Source organism: Geotrypetes seraphini, chromosome 1 (genome assembly GCF_902459505.1).
Source record: "Geotrypetes seraphini chromosome 1, aGeoSer1.1, whole genome shotgun sequence".
Taxonomy (NCBI): domain Eukaryota; kingdom Metazoa; phylum Chordata; class Amphibia; order Gymnophiona; family Dermophiidae; genus Geotrypetes; species Geotrypetes seraphini.
The window spans coordinates 362,199,776-362,218,853 of NC_047084.1; positions in this window are offsets into that span (position 1 = coordinate 362,199,776).

A 19,078-nucleotide genomic window follows, 5' to 3' on the forward strand; every position below is an offset into this window, starting at 1 on the left:
ACAGGAATCTAAAGGAGTGGAATTCATCAGGCCTTAAGCACACATGGATCTCAAAGGTATGCAGTTACATAGAGGGAAGGTGGTTGTAGCAGTAGCACGGGTGGCAAGGTGAAGGAGAGAGATGCTTGATATTTGAGGTAGGAAGGGATAAGATATTCTTTATTACTCTTATAATTGTCATTTTTCCTGGTACTTTAGTTAGATTGTGAGCCTTCGGGACAGTAGGGGAATTTCTAAGTACCTATCTTACTTATAATTTTAATGCACCAATATAATTTTTGTAACCCGTTCTGGGCTCTTTTGGGAGGACGGGCTAAAAAATCGAATAAATAAATAAATAGCTGCTTGATATATGAGGTAAATTATATAGAAGGGGAGATGCTGGAATTTAGAGAGGGAATAGGGGGGCACATGACTCATGGCTTACTAGGGCATCAAATACACGTGGGCAGGTCCTGCTGATTTATATTGTAACTGTTGAATTGAATTTGGAATATCAATATTATGGCCAGTCCCCATGATTGCCATCGAGCACCTCTACTGATAAGTTTTATACTAAGCATTGTTAATCAGTTCTTGCCAATGGCTACTGCCATTGGCACTATATCTGCTCAGTTTTATTTTCTTGCAGGATCGGCATTAGGCAGCTGCCCTGGGCCCCACAGCTCCAGGGGGCTCCTATAGGCCAGGATGTCTTCCTTTCTCCCACCAGTTCCAAAGCCCCCTCACCTATAAAAATGCAAGGAGATTGCCGGCGTAGCAAAGAGTCTTTAGTTCTGCCCATGGCCTCCTCAGCATTGTTCTTTTGCCTTGGTCTACCCAAACAGAAACAGGAAGTTGCATCAGAAGGGGTATGGAATGCAATAGAGGAACAGCACCAAGGAGACTACAGGCAGTGCTAATGAATCGCTGCTGCACTGGTGGCCTCTTTGCATTTTTACAGGTGAGAAGGGAAGTGCATATCAGCTCACAGGGGCCTCCTGGAGCCGCTGATTTTTAAAATAAAAGGAGGGATGCTAGATAGGAGGGCATTTGGTAGTTAGAGAAATTAGGGGAAGGGGCAGAGAGAAGAGGAATTGGGGACCCTCCTTTAATTTCTGCTTTGACCCCCAGCATATCTAACACCAATCTTATTTTTCTAGTCTGAAACACAATCCTCTGCTCGCCAGGCCACTGTAGGCCTGCCCCTCGGTTGAATCTAGTGCTGTACATAAGCCACTACTTTACTCAAGATTCCCAGGGACTCATATTTACTATTGGTGACACTACAACTTGGATTTCACCAGCAGGACTCATCCTCCTTGACATAATCAGCACAGCCTGAACCTGGTCCGTCTTCAAAGATTATGTTATGTCAGTTGCTCTCTACCACCACTAAGGCAGGTGAAATATTTTTTTTCTATATTTTTACACCACGCACCTGCTTTACATTTCTGATATGAGAATTCTACTTTGAGATCATAAGGACTCATGTTCCACAAAGGAGCACCAGGCTCGTAGAAAGAAAAAATAATGTGTAACCTCCAATTGAATCTTGGATAGTGATGGAAAAATCAGCCAATTATTAAGAAAGGAGCACAGTGGAAAATTCAGGGTATAGGATATAAATTCAGAACGCCGCGGCCAAGCTTATTTTCGCAAAAGGCAAGTTCGATCACGTTTCCCCACTCCTCTCCAAGCTCCACTGGCTCCCAGTATACTCCAGAGTCCTCTATAAATGTGCCTGCTTAGCCTTCAAGATTCTACATGGCGTCCTTCCTCCCGTTATCCCACTCTTCTGGAATTCCTCAAACCCGCTCTCTTCTAGACCCTCCCAAAAACTGAAACTATCTTTCCCATCTATAAAAGGTATATCCCGCGCAGGAAAACTCGGAACATCCCTCCCCTTTAGAACTACGGAACTCTGGAACAACCTCTCATCCCCGCTCAGAAATTCTAGCTCCTTCCAATCCTTCCGTAAACGCTTGAAAACTTGGCTCTTCTCAAAAATCTAATCACCTCCCGTTCTCTAGTACCCTGCCCCTCTCCATCTTCTCAGTCCCTCTCCTATACCCTTTTCTTTGTAGTTCCTTTTCTCTCAACCTCTGTAAACCGTGCCGAGCTCTGCGCACGCGGAGATGGTGCGGTATACAAACCTAAGGTTTAGTTTAGTTTAGTTTAGTGTCTGCTATATATTTGGATTGCCAGTATCAAGGACTTGATAGGTTAACAGTAGTATATTAAATTTGTATTTATAAATAATTGGGAGCCAATGCTGGTCCATCAGAATCATATTTGAGAATATTAAAGAATCTTAATAGCTGTATTGTGAATTAACAGAAATCTCTTTGAGTTTAATCCTGTTAAACAATGTAATGAAGTATAAAACTAATGCAAGCATCAGAACTTGTAGGATCTTATCATCAAGTAGATTTCTGATAGGCCAGATGTTGTGCAATGCATGTGAAACTCCCCGTGTGGATAGGTTTCTGACAATAACTTGAAAAGAAGTCTTTGTTTACAGTGGGGTTAAAATCAGCATTGAATCTGAACGAGAAGAGTTTTGACTTATACAGTATATTTGTGCTGCACAATTGCATCAAGTTCACAAAGATTATGCGGCAGAGGGGTTGGATAACACCTTATGGAAATCATACACTGAGGGATGAATACACAGACATTTGGGAGGAATGTTATTCTTTTTAAGGGATCATTTCATGAAAGTGAATGAAGCTGGTGGGCCCAAATGAATGTGGCGATATAAATTAAAAAGTGTTTGATTAGAAAAGGGGAAGTAGAAATCCATTCCCCATGAGTTTAAGAGAGAGAAGAAATGGTTAGGCAAAACACCTTGAATTCAGAGAAAAAAGAAGGCAGAAATGAGTTTGGCATTGCAGGATTATATCTGAACATTATATTCATTTGGAAAATGACCCTCTAAAGGGGAAACCCTGTCACTGGTTACTACAGAGCTCTTATGTGAGCTGGTATTCTGAGTGCTAGTAGAGATGTATCCCTAGAAGCTCTACTGAAATAAAATAAAAGAAGTAGCCTTTGGGAACTAAGCTCAAGACAAGAGGCCTTTGGGAGCAGCTTAGGGTAAAAGGAAGAGGAGAAGCAGCATCTCTTGGATGCAGCTTATGGCAGAAGAAAAGAGCCTGCAGAGGTACTAATAGGCCCGGATTCTATAAATGGCGTCCCGATTGTAGACAGTGGTAGGCATCCTACCACTGTCTAACCAGCCAATCAGGAGGCATGTTTTTTTGTGGTTTTTTTTTAAAAAGCTCATGAGGCAGGCTGCCTACATTGGAGGCACTTCCGGGAGCCTAGGGAGGCACGCAAGCCCACCTAAGCTTGCCTAAGGCATGGTTTATCCCGGAAGTAGCCCTTGGTGGACCTAGATGACCGTATGCATCTTCCTAGGCCAGTGGGAGATACGTACAATGTAGGCTGGCAAAATGCTGGCTTATATTATAGTAGATGCAGCTGTTGAGCTTATTGCGGCAAGGGATCTCCCTGCCGCGATAAGTTTAGTGGCCACATCAGCGGCTACCCATCCCCCCCCCGAATGATCACTGGCAGGAGGGATGGCAATCCCTCCTGCCAGAACCCCCCTCAATAGATCTTGGCAGGAGGGATGCCAAACCCTCCTGCTGGAACCCCTCCCAATAGATCTTGCCGCCCCCTCCCCCTGGCCCCTCCTCTAACATTTTAGGAAGGCTGGACAGACAGATTTTTCCTCCGGCTGGCCAGCAGGTCTGCCTCAATCTGAGTAAAGTGGGCCTGCCCCTTCCCAGACCATTATGGGATACACCGGGGAGGGGCCTAAGGCCTAAGACCTGATTGGCTCAGGTACCAAAGGCCCTGCCCATAGGAGGGGCCTTAGGTACCTGAGCTAATTGGCCTTCCTAAAAGGTTAGAGGACGGTCAAGGAGGTACGGGTGGGGGGCGGTTGCATGATCTATGGGGGGGGGTTCTGGCAGGAGGGATTGGGCATTCTGGCAGGAGGGATGCCTCCTATGCCAATCAGAGCCTTAGGCCCCTTCCCGGTGCATCTGGGGAGGGGCCTGAAGATGCTGGAATCCCCCACCCACTCACCCCCGTAGATCGCGGCAGGAGGGATGCCCAATCCCTCCTGCTGGAACCCCCTTCCTGCTGTGATGTACAGGGGGGGAGGGGTGTCAGACCAATGGTCCATCAAGCCCAGTAGCCTGTTCTCACGGTGGCCAATCCAGGTCACTAGTACCTGGCCCAAAACCAAAGAGAAGTAACATTCCATGCTACCAATCCACGGCAAGCAGAGTCTTCTTCCATGTCTTAATAACAGACTATGGATTTTTCCTCCAGGAATTTGTCCAAATCTTTCTTAAAACCAACTATGCTATCCATTTTTAGATTTGTTTGAGCAGATAAGTAATCCTCCCCCCCCTTTTTTATCAAACTGCAGTAGAGATTTTTAGATTGAGCCGATGAGGCAAATGCTCTGATACTCATAGGAATTGTGTGAGCGTCAGAGTATTTACTGCACCAGCTCACACTAAAAACCTCTAACACAGCTTGATAAAAGGGGCCCTAAGTTTGGCAGATGTGGAAGGAAGAGCAGGCTGGAAACAAGAACATGAGTCATCTTAAACCATGAACATGGAAGTAGCAGGAACAGTACAGATGCAGGAATAGACCAAGATGTTTTTCTGAACTACTTAATGAGCAAAGCCATGACAGGAGCTGGAAAAATAAGTATCTCCATACATCAGGGTTGGTCTCTTGATAGCCAGAGCTAGAGCTATACTGATTACAGCTGGGAATGATCACAGTCTGAAAGCTTTCACAAATGAGTTCACTATGGAAAGGCTGTGCACATAAGCACCCTAGGCCCCTGGGTGCAACACATAATTTTCTATGCTATTTTTGTTTTACTAGCATTAAAATATAATTAATAGCAGTTATTAAATTGCTTTAATATTTGATCATCCTTCTATTTTATCCTAGCACAGGTTATATGATTTCTTCAGCTTCATAAATCACATATGCTGTAAAGCCATGATTTTTTTTTTCTTTTTTTCATTTTCGTAACAGAATGTTATAAATCTTCAGGTGTACCCAGAACTCCATAATAGCAATAGAAGGCAAGAAACACAATGGGAAACACTGCTATCTTTGAAAAAGTTTGTATTAGGCCATAAATTGTTTGCTTGTTCTATCTGAAAATACAGTTTTTCCTGTCATCCCTAAAAAATAATGGAGCAGTTCGTGTTTTTCTCCTATAAATAGTGGTTAGGCTGATTGTACCTACTGCTGTCACAATGAATTTTAAAATGCTTTATGGTCACTCAGTACTTATTCATCAGTTTGTCATGTCAATATGAGCCTGATCTCCTTCCAGATTTTTATTCAATGCATTTGTGACAGAATATAACTTTCGTCATCAGAATCCTCAGACCGGAAGAAGGGATCTGTGCTAGGAAGCTGCTATCAAGACAGCATTGGTTTGAAACCCGGGAACAGATATCATTGAAGAAGCTAATTTGCATATGGAGGAAATATCTCTTTGAAAGGGGAATCAGGACCCCTTGGAGGAAGCAATAACATCCTGAAGTATAAATATCAGAAAGAAAGTGGGGAAGGAACTGTACACATCAACCCAAGATAAGTAAGAGTTTATTTAATACAGGTAACTGTTTACAATACAGACATAAGAACATAAGAAATGCCTTCACCGGATCAGACCCCAGGTCCATCTTGTCCGGTGATCCGCACACGCGGAGGCCAAGCTATGTGATCCCTAATGGACACCTTGTTCACCCATATCCCTCAATGTGATTTGCAAGAAGGTGTGCATCCAACTTGCCCTTGAATCCCAGAATGGTGGTCTCTTCCACAACCTCCTCCGGGAGAGCATTCCAAGCATCCACCACTCGCTGTGTGAAGCAGAACTTCCTGACATTAGTCCTGAGTCTGCCGCCCCTCAGTTTTAGTCCATGACATCTTGTTCGAGTCACTATTGACAATGTGAATAACGAAGTTCCTTGCTCTACTTTGTCGAAACCTTTTAGTATTTTAAAAGTCTCTATCATATCCCCTCGCAGCCTTCTCTTCTGGAGGGTGAACAATCCCAATTTTTCATAAGACAGTAAGCAACACTATCTTGTGGATGCTGTTGCTAGACAAGCAGCTGTACAGTTTTTCAGCGATATGCTAAAATTTTATCTGAAGAAGGCGTTTAGGTATGCCAAAACTAAGATCCTTGTTGGGACCATGTTTATAAAAGAATAAAGGCTTGTTTTCAGTTGGAAGGACATTTCCCTTGCTTTTTCTTCTGTAGTGTTGTCATTACAAGGTGAGGTTTTCTCTGTCCATTTGTCTGAAATGTGACATGAATTCCTGATTGAAATACGAGAGGCTGCTGAAAAGTTCTCAGCCCAACCAAGAACAGAATGATGTGGAACCATGACATTTGCAAGTCATTCCACACTTTCTTGACACTTTTTGTTTCATTCCATATCATTGAAACGAAAAGTGTCAAGAAAAGTGTAGAATAATTTGTAGGTTTCATGGCTCCACATCATTCTCTTCTTGGTTGGGCTGAGAACTTTTCAGAGGCCCTTTCTAGAAGACAGGCATTCTGATAGTTGCCAGGAAAACTCATAAAAACAATGAGACCTTGAGCATTTCAGACCACCTGCATGTTGAGGGAATTAAAGGCCATCCTGCTTCAGAAGCTTGCTTACTAATTTAAGTAACATAGTTGAAAATGGCATCCTTCTCATTGCTATGCATGTACAATCAATATTACCCAGGACTGATAGGAACAAGCCATCTTGTAGGACTGTTTTTGTAGAGCATCCTGACTAAGGCCTCAAACTGATGCAAACTGGCTGGGGCTGGCTGTCGCGATCAGAGTTCTAGAAGTTCTCAGTGGCAAAAAAAAGGTAAGGGCTATGATGAACTTTAGTATCTGGCATGGACTGTCAGCACCAGTTCTGCCAAAATTTCAAGTTTTATTTATATTTGATTAATCGCTTAATTAAAATTTTTTTCTAAGCGAGTTACAATATATAAAAGTAACATATAGTTAAAAATAGTATAGTTCTGCCAAAGCATCACAAAAAACTGAAACACATAAACAGGAGCACAGGAACCGAGGTGAGAGCAAAGGAAGAGCACCTGCAACTCTGCAAAGGGTTTAAATGTGTTGAGCATGGAAGAAAGAACTGGAGGAATGGAACATAGGAAATCTAATGCTCAGACTAGAAGAAGGAGGTAAGGGGCTGACATGAGGGCAGGTAGGGAAAGAGAGCTGAAGACTAGGAGAAGATCCCAATGTTAGGGCTTGGTAAAAGGAGCAAGTGCAGGTGGAAGCAGAGGTAGATGCTAGCAGAGGTAGATGCTAGCAGTGGGGTTTGGATAAAGGAACCAACGCTAGGGGAGTGAGAAGGAAGAGAAGGGCAAGTAGTGTATTGAAGGGGAGAAATAAAGGCATATGGAGGGGAACGTAAAGGTAAAGAGGTAGATGTAGGGGCAAGGAGGACATAAAGCAAGGTGAATGAATATGAGAATGAGGTAGACATGCTTGATGTAATGAAGTAGAGGCAATGAATGCTGGAAAGGGGGCGAATGAGGCAGAGGATATAGAGGGAGAAAGACAAATGAAGGGAAAAAAAGTTCTTGAAAAGGGTATTTATTTAAAAAATATCCCTGACGCAGTCCTGTAGTCAGTGAAACATGGCCACATCAGGCTTTTCTTTTCTAAGAGAGTCCTTCCTTTTAATACATACGTAGTTTGAATTTTGATTCTGCTTGTATTTGTGATTCCTATAGATAACACACCAAATTGTAAACCTGGTAGCCAAAGGAGCTGACAGGGGAGAGGGGAGGAAATGAATAGGAAAATGAATAAAACCCTTGTTGGTACGTGTGAACTGTTCAATTTGAACCCAACTGCTATAATGAAGGTTCAGCTTTCTTTTGGGAAGTTCCTGAAGTATTTTAGTATTAACCCAGGCTTTTTTGGAAAGGAGTTTATTTTGGGTTAGGAAAACCCAGTTTATTCAGCTCTCTGTTACTCTGGTGTTGCTGAGAAGAAGCTCTTTGCAAAGTCTGTCCAAGATTCCTTTTGTTTTTATGTTGGGAAGCTGAGCTTTCTGCTTTCATGTAGTTGCTGGCAAATATCTGCTCCTTGGATTTGAGCTCAGTGAAAGTTTAAATTTTGCAACTGGACTCATGAGACTCTGGAGCTGATAGTCCTAGGCCTCTCCCTGGAGCCAACTCCAACTGACTCTTTCTTGCTATAATAGAAATCACAGGGAGGGTGCTGGATGCCTGGAATGCGCTCCTGATGGAGGTGGTGGATATGAAAACGATGACGGAATTCAAAAAAGCTTGGGACGAACACAGAGGATCTCTAATTAGAAAGTAAATGGCATAAAACAAACAAATGCTGGTACCCGGCTTCCTGTATATGGTGATTTGGTTTAGGGTGAGCTGGGGAGGGCTTTGATAGGAACTCCAGTGACAGGATAGTTAGGATGGGTTGGAGTGAGCTTCAATCCAGCAAATCCAGCAGTGGGAACCTAAAGACAGTACCGAGCAGACTTCTAAGGTCTATTGCCCAGAAATATTACAGAAAAGACAATGTGAATGTATAATGAATATTGGGAAGACTGGATGGACCATTCAGGTCTTTATCTGTTGTTGTTTACTCTGTTACTATGTTAACCATTCAAAGCCATTTAAATGTCATAAGGCTGTGAGGATTTGAAGAAGGAACTTCTGAGACTAAGAGACTTGGCATCTAAATTGCAGATGAAATTTAATGTAGACATGCAAAGAGAAAAATAATCCCAACTACAGGTGCAAAATCCTGGATTCTAACTTAGGAATCATAAGATCTTGGACTCATTACAGACAAATGCATTGGCATTTTCAGCCCAGTGTGCCACAGCTGTTAAAGAAAAAAAAAGCAAACCGAATGTTACAGCTGATCCAAAAAGGGGATTGATAAAACTGAGAATATTATTATGCCTCCATATAAGTCTCTAGTGCAATCACACCTAGAATATGCTGTCTAGTTCCGGTCATCCCATCTCAAAAATATATAGAACTAGAAAAAATTCAGAGAAGGGAGAAAAATGTGATAAAGGGGATATAACACCTCTCTTATGAAGCAAGAATCAGCAGGTTAGAGCTCTTCAGCTAGAAGAAAAACAACTAAGACTACACAACAGTTTATTATTATTATTATACTTTGAAAACTTACAATATCCAATAAAATAAAAGGAGAAAAAAGGAAATCTCATAAACAAAACATAATCAACCATACATACACAAATCCTTTTCAAGCCCACATTAATGGGGAGACATGATACTATTTCATCAAAAAATTCAGGAAAAGATAAAATAAATAATTCTCAATTCACCTTAGCGAACCTTAAATCATTTCTTACTAATAGGGAATCTTATTTACTCCTCTTAATTTTCCTCAGGAATGAAACTTATATGAAAATTTAAGCTCATTTCTGTTCTCTAGCAACTAAAAACTGTTGTAGTTGTATGGGGTCCCAAAAAACATATTCAATATCTTGTATCTTGACTAAACATTTGCATGGGAATTTCAAATAAAAGGATGCCTCTAGAGCCAAAACTCTAACTTTTAATTTCAAAAACTCTTTCCTCCTAAATTGCGAAGCTCTAGAGACATCCGGAAAAATCCTAACCAAATCCCCACAAAATTTTGTTAATCTATTTTTGAAATAAATTTTCATTATCAACATCTTATCTATCTCACTCATGCATGTTATCACCAGGTTAGACCGACTCTGAATCACATCCTGGGTATCTTCCAAAAATTCTGTCAAATTAATTTTGGTAGTGACTAAATGGTCCATCTCCTGGGCAGATTCTATTTTTTTTTTGAGGAACATGATAATAATTATTAATTGGAAAATTCTCCGCATTGGCCAATTCCAGTATTTCTTTAAAAAATTTCCTTAACAAAATTTCAGGTGATAATAAATGAGTTACTGGGAAATTGACCAAGCGGAGGTTTCTCGCTCTATACATATTTTCCATAAATTCCATTTTAGAATGTATCATTGTAGAATCTTTAACAGCAGATACCGAGACAGCTTGAAGTGTATTACATTGAGTTTCCACTACGTTTAGTCAATTATCTAAACAGCTCAAATTGGAATCCACATTTTCTAATTTATGAGAAATAGACTGTGAAAATTCCACCGTTTGTTTCATCGTTGACCTGAGAAACCCTTCAACTCTAGAAATACTTAACCACAAGTCTTTAAGGGTAATATCCTGTGTTTCCTCCATTAGTGGATTCTCCTCCACTCCACCTGAAATATTCAGTGATTTAGGTATTTCAGTAAAATCTAACTTATTAATCTGAGTGGAGGATACCACTTATTTGTTGGAAATAGCAGGGTTTATATTCCTACTATCACTTGATACTGGATGAAGGGGAGGGGTCTGTTCGAGGGGACTCAATGAAGCACCCGACAAGGAGGAATTCATATTTAGTGGTACCACAGAAGGATTTTCGGTTAATAGAGTTAAATGTCTATCCATGGGCCAAGATACAGCTGGAGTTGAGCTCTTGGGTTTAATTTTCCTTCTTCCCATAATCAAAGTAATCCACTAAAAATATATATAATTAATTACTAACTTAAGTTCCGGCTCCCCAGCTCCAAGGGGCTCCCAAGGGGCCTAACGTGCCCCATAGGGCATGCCCCTTTGGCCACGCCCTGCGGCCGCAACTGTGGCAGCGGCTTTGCTTTAAAGAGTTGGAGATGGACCCGATGACGTCAGGGGTCCGTCTCAGTCAGTGCCTGACCGAAGGGCCGATAAGAAGAGGAGCCGCTGCTGCAGTGGGTTCAGGGGCTGCCCAGAAAGTCTCCTCCTGCTTCCCTGTAAGTTCCTCAAGCTCCCCACAACAGTTTATAAAGTCATGAATGGTGTGCAGTGGTTAAATAAGGCATGATTGCTTAACCTGTAAAATGCACACTCACACACAAAAAAAAACAACCCAAGAAGATATTACATGAAACTAATGACCAACAGATTGAAAAGAAATCATAGAAAGCTCTTGTTCATGCAGCGTATAATTGTCTCCGTGGATAACCATGGGGAAATCATTCCATGTTATTCTTTAGTGTCTATCTTAACCTCAGTCCTTCTACACCAAGGCTTGAGGGTTAGTGGCTCTGATTCTTCCCTCTCTTCTTAAACAATGACATGGGGATGGTTTCCCATGGTAATCCTCAGGGACGGATACAGTAACAAATTCTGTCACTGTGTCATTCTCTGATAAGGATGTGGAATTTGTTGCTGGAGAACATAGTCAAGTTACCAACATAACAGGATTCAAAAGAAGTTTTACAAAATATCTGGAGGAAAAGTCTATAAAAATGATTAGCTATAACTTATCTCTGCAAATAAACTATGAAAAATAGACCTTTGTTTTGGTATTTGCTTGTGATCTGGACTGGCCCACTAAGCTCTATGGTTGACCCAGCAAGGTTTTTCTTATATTCTTATAACTTCATGATGAAAGAGAACAGGGACTCACTGATTAGATGGGGACTCAGGGAACAAGTTGGGAGTATAGGGAATTTGTGACTGAATGGTAACTTGGGAATTCTGGGAGAGGTGATAGAAGGATTGAGTAGGGATTCAGGCATTATACAGCAATAAGGGAAAGACAGCTGGGTAGTAATATAGATAAGGATGTATTAGATGAGTTGGAGTATTTGAGACAAAGAATAGAAAGGCAGAGTGGGATAGAGAGATGTGTGAAGCTGTGAAAGTTATGAAGGCATGGAAAAAAGGGTAAGATAGAGGAAAGGGATGAGTCTTTGAAGACATGGTAGAAAGTGGAGTGGAGATAGAAGAGCCAGAGAGAAGGTAAAAATGGGTACAGGAATCTACTGCATATACTCAAATATAAACTGAAGTTTTTGGGCCCAAAATGGGGGGTCTTGGTTTATATTTGAGTCTTCCCTCCCACTGATGTCCCCTTCCTCCCAGTAATATTGCTTCTCTTCCTCATCTTTCATCACCACCACCACTACCACCATCTGTTGCCATCATCCCCCCCCCGAACCAGCAGCAGCAGTACCATCACCACCACTCATAAAACAGTTGACCTCTCACCATCTCCACCCCACGAGCACCACCAACACCACCCCAACCTGGCATTATTCTTTTTCCTCTTCCTCCTCCTCCCAAGCAGGAATGACTCCCCTCCCAGACATAGCAGAAGGACCCAAGGCCTCACTGTGCTCCCTGGTGGTCTAGCGGTGTATTAGGGCAGGAGTGATTTCCACTCTCTCCTCCCCAGGCTCTTTCAGCGGTTAAAACGGCTGCAGAGACGTTCAGCAGCAGCCTTGAGAGATTCTGGCAGCAGCCTTGGAAGTTATTTTTACTGCTGAGAGTGCTTGGACAGAAATGAGTAGGAATTGTTCCTGTCCCAATGCACTGTTAAACCACCAAGGAAGCATTGTGAGGCCTGAGGTCCTTCTGCTTTGTCCAGGAGGATGGTCATGCCTGTTCTGGGGGGAAGATGGAGGGAAATGTTGCTGGTTCAGGGGGATGGTAGTAGTAGTGTTTTGGGGACATGCACAATGATGTTAGGAGGGGGTAGTGCTTATGCTGCTGGTGGGACTCTGCCAGTGGGGGGTAGGGGTGAATGATTGTGACAGCAGTGGCAGATGAGGTAAACTACTTTGAGGGAGGGTGGTAGTGGTAGGGGAGGATTGGTGGAATATAAACCCTTGGTATCTCAGTTGTATTTGGATGAGTTTATATTTGAGTATATATGGTAAGGGATATGATACAGAAGAAAGAACTGGGGGTCATGGAAAAGAGATAAAAGATAGGAAAGATGCTGGAACTGGTAAAGGAACAAGAGACAGAATAATGTATATGAGAGCTGAGATTCTAGGGACTGAGAGAAAAACATAAAGAGAATAGAAAGTTAGGGAAGGAATGATAGACAGATGAAGGACTAGGTTGCCTTGGGAGGAAAAAATCTGGAAGAAGAAAAGTTAGTAGGTAGGTAAGACGGTACCTGTATATAGATGCTTAAAGGGCAACTATATGGTGTCAATTCTATAAGGCTTATACTTTCTTTATATAATAATATGAGGGGTGAAATATGTACCTACGATTTAGCCATGAGCACTTATGCCAGCTATAGAGTTCTCTCATCTAAATGAGAATATATACATAACAATAAGTTATTTAGGTGTTAGTCCCACCCACACTATTTCCAGACTTTACCTATGCATGCAATATGCTTACCGTGAATATACATGTGTGGTGAATAGTAGGAGTTTTGGCATCTATGAGTACATGCATATGTATATACAAATGCACATGTATGCATTATTCTCACCATTTATATGTGTAATCAGCATGCAAATATTAGCACTCAGGCTAAGTTCTTAAAGAGACATCTAAATTTAGGCAGCAAACATGCACTTAAAGCTGGTCTTGTAGTCATATGCACACATATGGGGCCATGTAGGCTAATAACAATAATCTGGCTAGGTGCTATTCTAGAAATATTCACCAATCTTCGGTGGGACATATGTATTTTACAGGTGGGTATTCAGCTTGGAAAAGAGACAGCTGAGGGGAGGAATGACTGAAGTCTACAAAGTCCTAAGTGGTGTAGAACACGCACAAATGAATCTATTATTTTACATCATCAAAAATTACAAAGACTGGGGAACACTCAATAAAGTTACAGGGAAACACTCTTAAAACCAAAAGGAAGAAAGTTGTTAGCTCTGGAACTTGTTGCTATAGGATGTAGTAAAATCAGTTAACATAGATGGGTTTAAAAAAGGTTTGGACAAATTCCTGGAGAAATGGGGATAATGGGGGACAGATAAAGGGGGGAGCCACTGCTTGCCCTAGATCGGTAGCATGGAATGTAGCTACTATTTGGGTTTCTCCCAGGTACTGTGACCTCAATTGGTCACTGTGTAAACAAGATACTGAGCTAGATGGACCACTGGTCTGACCCAGTATCTTATGTCCTTATGTTCTAGTTCAGGTGGCACATACTTACATATGAGGGGCCGATGAAAAGTTCTCCGCAAAATGGTTAAGGCAGCCTCCATCGAGGAAGTGGGGGTGGGGAGCAGTTGTGGGTCCCCAGACTTGCATTCCCTTCTCTCTCTAACCTCAACTACTTCGTTGCTTCTAACTTTGTTCAATTGTTGTGAACCACTTGTAATTTTTTTGATAAACAAATGTGAACCACCTAGAACTCCTTGGGTATGGCGGTATACAAAAATAAAGTTATTATTATTATTATTATTGCATGGCTGCAGTTGTCAGCTCTACCGGACCCCTGCCCTGGAACAGGAAGCTGACATCAGAGCGGGAGGGAAAGGTAGAGCCGACGGTTGTATATATGTGGACTGCAGCCCCAAAATTGCTCCATGTAACCCCCTTACAGCCTGCACCCAGTGCAGACTTCACCCACTAGCCCGCCCTTGGTATGCCTTTGAGCAGAGTCTTAAAGGGGCTCATAATCAAAAAAATAAAATGTCCTAAAATCTGCTTAAATCAATACTAAATACCTCTGCATGAATGGGGAAAAGAGGCACTCTAATAAGAGTGCATCTGTTCTCTTATCCTTCCATTAAATCCTGTCATTACAAAAAGTTCCTTGAGAGAACTTTCTCATTTCAGGCCGCTAAATTAAATTCATGGCTAGGAAAAATAACACTAGAAGCTTCTTCTTATTTGGATTTTAGAAAATTGTTAAAGATACAATTATTCGATTGGCTGGTATCTTAATGTATGTTGTTATTTTAACATGTTCTTCTTATTTTAACCTGCTGTATTAATTTGCTTGGTGTTATTATTTTATCTGTTGTATTTTTATGCACTGTATGTATTGCCTTTGTTGTGAGCCGCCTAAAACCCTCCCGGTATGGCAGCATATAAAAATAAAATTATTATTATTATTATTATTAATATATTGACTATCTGCTATAATAATTCCCTTAGCGCGCATGCGCACTTCAAACCTGGTGGCTCTATGCGTCCATAACTCCGTGGTCGGCAAATAAATTGTACTGTAAGAGAAGTTGGTAAAGCATGCGGCATTTGCACGTGCGACGTGTTCGGCATGTGTGCAGCGCATACATTCGATTTGCTGCGAGTGGTGGTTTACTTTACTCAGCAGCAGCTATTCTGTGCGGGTTGCCGTTTGCTGATTGATAAAAAATAAAAAAATGTAGGTGGGAGAAGGGGCACAATAATTGACATCCCCTCTAACATCCCCAATATTCCCCCAACATCCCGGACCTTCCCCAACATCCCTGTGACATCTCCACACACACACAGGACAGGGGGCCAAAAAGACGAGACATTGACAGACTGACAGAAAAGGTGGCAGTGAAAGACAGGAGGCCAGGGAGAGAGATTGAAAGACAAAAAAAAGACAGACAGTGGCCAAGGAGACAGACAGACAGATAGCAGCCAAGGAGACAGACAGCAAAAAAAGACAGACAAACAGACAACGGCCAAGGAGACACACAGAAAAAAAGACAGACAGAAAGACAGCGGCCAATGAGACACACAGAAAAAAAAACAGACATACAGCAGCCAAGGAGACAGACAGTGGTCAAGGAGACAGACAGCAAAAAAACAAAAAAAATCAGACAGACATACAGTGGCCAAGAAGACAGACAGCAAAAACAAAAACAGACAGACATACAGCAGCCAAAGAGACAGACAGCAAAAAAAGACAGGGGTCTGCAGGAAAAATGGAAAACAACTTTTGAGGCACGCAGCATCCAACAACACAGTAAGTTTTGTCACAACCCTAGCACTAAGGCTCGGCTTGTGCTAGGGAAGGCTACTCCTAGCCCTGGCGTGGCTTTGACCCGGGCTAACCAATGTGATGGGTTAGACAGGAAGAAAACAGAAAGATCTGATTTCCCATTTAAAACTCAGGTTACAAAACCCTGGGGAGGAGAGGGATATAGGGAGAACAGCCTGAGGCAGAGGGAGGTGCCTCATACAAAGCAACTGCCTAAGAGTCAGAACACAAGCTTAGGTAATTTGCAGCAACTGGGCCTAATTAGAGTCCCAGGAAAATCCCAGCAACAGCTACAGGCTGCCCTTCCCCCTCACAGAACAGGGCGTGGTCACCTCAGTGCTTTAGAGGCAGCACTGAGAAGGAACAGGGGAGTCCACCCTGGGACAGCCCAGGAAGAAGGTGCTCAGGACCAGTCTCCTGAGGCGCAAAGGAACCAGGATGTTGAAATGGTAGATGCAGCCCCTGTTCCTGAAGCCAGCCAGCTAGCCAACCTGGAGCCCATGGAGTTTTTGGACGCTTCCATGAAGCCAGATGCCATAGCAATGGATATGAGTTAAGTACAGTAACTTTATCTTTTTTGGCTGTGCTTAACTTGATGAACTTTGTTTTGTTGGTTTTGTTTTCTTTTGAAAACCTATATGCACCTGTGGGAAGCCTGCTGAGCAGTGCTAGGCTCAAGGCTACAAAGGTGCCAGAATCTGGTAACATTAAAACCCAGGTTCAGTTTGTTTATAACATTTTTACCTTTTTTGCCTTTTTGGTGGCTGATTGTGGACTATGTTATGAACTGTGTGAAGGGATAGTAGTTGGGGAGAATCCACACAAGATCCTTGGGTGGGATTGTGGGGCTGTTTGTGGCAAGTATATTAGAGAAGTGGATTCGGCTACTCCCCTCCCCCACCAACTGCTTATTAAGTTGGTTGGAGCAGGCCTGTTGCAAGCCAGGCCTAATTGAACTCTTGCATACAATTTGGAAGGTATAATAGTCTAATTCTTGTCATGCTTAGAATCGCAGAATTCTTGGGACTGGACTATCAGAGACTGTTGCAGGACTTACCTGTTGATACCTGCAAGGAAGGTGAGGGCTTGGTGGTTTTACAGCCCGGATGTTTTCTTTTTTCATGTTTTTTTTTGTTCATGAAGCAAATGATCTAAACCCCAGCTTTAGGGGACAAGGCACTCAATAAATTGAGACTCACTTATATAAGAACTTTATTGTTCCTGATTTGTTTTATTTTATTGATTAAAAACCAGCAGGACCTCCAGCGTCTCACAGGCTATTCTGGGCGCTGACCGGGGCCATTATTCAAGCCGGCACCGGCGGTGCCACAGTTTTCAGTACACTTTTTTAACTGTTAAGTCTACACGTCTATTTTAGCACCCGTTAATCTAACAGGCTTAAACACTATTTTTTTAATAATGTCTGTATTGAAACCATCACTTCTATATCACTTGTGAAACACACTATTCCCTTCCAAAGTAGACTGATGTTAGACCTAAAGAAACTTGCCCATAAACTTGTTTTGATTCAAATTGAATATATTTCGAAATAGGATCTCAAGCGCTCGCTGTCACCAGCTAACAGAACTAATCTTGGCGTGTGACTATTTCGTGAGCTATCATCGCGAGCTAAGTATCGTTATATTCATATCGGATTATAAAATTGAAATAAGGAAGAATTAATCATAGAATTAAAATAAGGAAGCATTAATTTAATTAAGGATAATAAATAAGACATATACTTTAAATTGAATATACAAGATATAAGGACCGATGATAATAAGTACAAATTGGGACATAACCAATTTATTTAACAACACCCTATTTTCCTACTTTATGCACAGAAAAACAAATAGAAATAGCATTTAAGTTAATTACCGGTTGCCAGTTAGGGTATGATAAATCCACATGAATTACCAAGGAAATTCCCAGTTAAAACCTTAAGAGGGCACTTGTACAGAAACATATAGTAGTCTTCATTAATTTTTAAGTTGGAGCCAATTTGGATTCAACTGAGCTGAAGGAAAGCCACTAACTATGTTCCCATGCAAGGCTGTGACACTGCTGGCCATTGTGTGTCAGTGGCATCTACCTCACCAGACTGTCTTCTGACTTTTTATTGGGTGTATGCCAAAGAAGGTAGACATTTCCAAATGCATTTTCCTTATCTACTGAGAAATGCCTTCTCCTTCAGGCATGTGGCTTTTCCTCCTATCCACTTTCATCTTTGTGTCATGAGCTTGCAGAAAAACAGCTAGAATGATGAGGAGGCTGCCCCAGAGGACTTCAGGGGACGTCATTGGCTCCCGGGGCTTGCATTGAAGAACCCTGGTCTAGAGGCTGCTCCTCTTTTTGGCTTAAGTCCTATCTGTACAGGCACATAAAATATATATTTTTTTTCTTTCATTTGCAATGTACGCTGCTATTTGGTTACCTTGAATACTTTGCCTATGTTTACAAATCTGTTGAAACTATATGGTTGCAGCAAAGTCAAACTCATGATACGCAGGCCCTCAAGTTTTATTGAGATTCTCACAATTAGACTGTATGACAAAGGTAGGGAATTTTACAGTGGATTTATTTTTATAATTCTGTGGCAGTATGGCAGCATGGTTTCCTACATGTCTCTTCATACTGCTTTGTTTGAACATTAATGTTTCTAAATGATCTGCTTCCTAAGCTTCAGAAAAAGCAGTAACTTTACATTACATTTCCTCTACATTATCTGTCTCTGCTTGGTTTTGCAGCGACTGATGGATGAAATCCCCCATGTTCTCGAAGTTGGTATCCTTGAAGCTGAGGACCTTAGTTAATGTGTTAGATTTGGTGAAACCTTTTCTGAGGTTGAACCACACCATGTTGTGGTCACTAGATGCCAGCGTGTCTCCCACCGAGACCTCTGTGACACTTTCTCCGTTGGTAAGTATTAGGTCTAGAATCGCCTGATCCCTAGTTGGCTCCAAAACCATTTGTTTGAGTCTTGCTCCTTTATAGAGTTTAATAGCCTTCTGCTGCTGCCGGTCGCAGAGGAAAGTGTGTTCCAATTCAATCTCTCCCTTAGCACAAGAAGAGTCCCGCTAGACTCTGGAAAATGGCTAATGTCATTCCACTCCACAAAAAAGGATGCAGGATGGAACTACGAACTACAGACCAGTGAGTCTCACATCAATAGTGAGCAAACTAATGGAAACTCTAATCAAACACCAATTGGATACGATTCTGAACGAGGGGAATCTGCAAGATCCC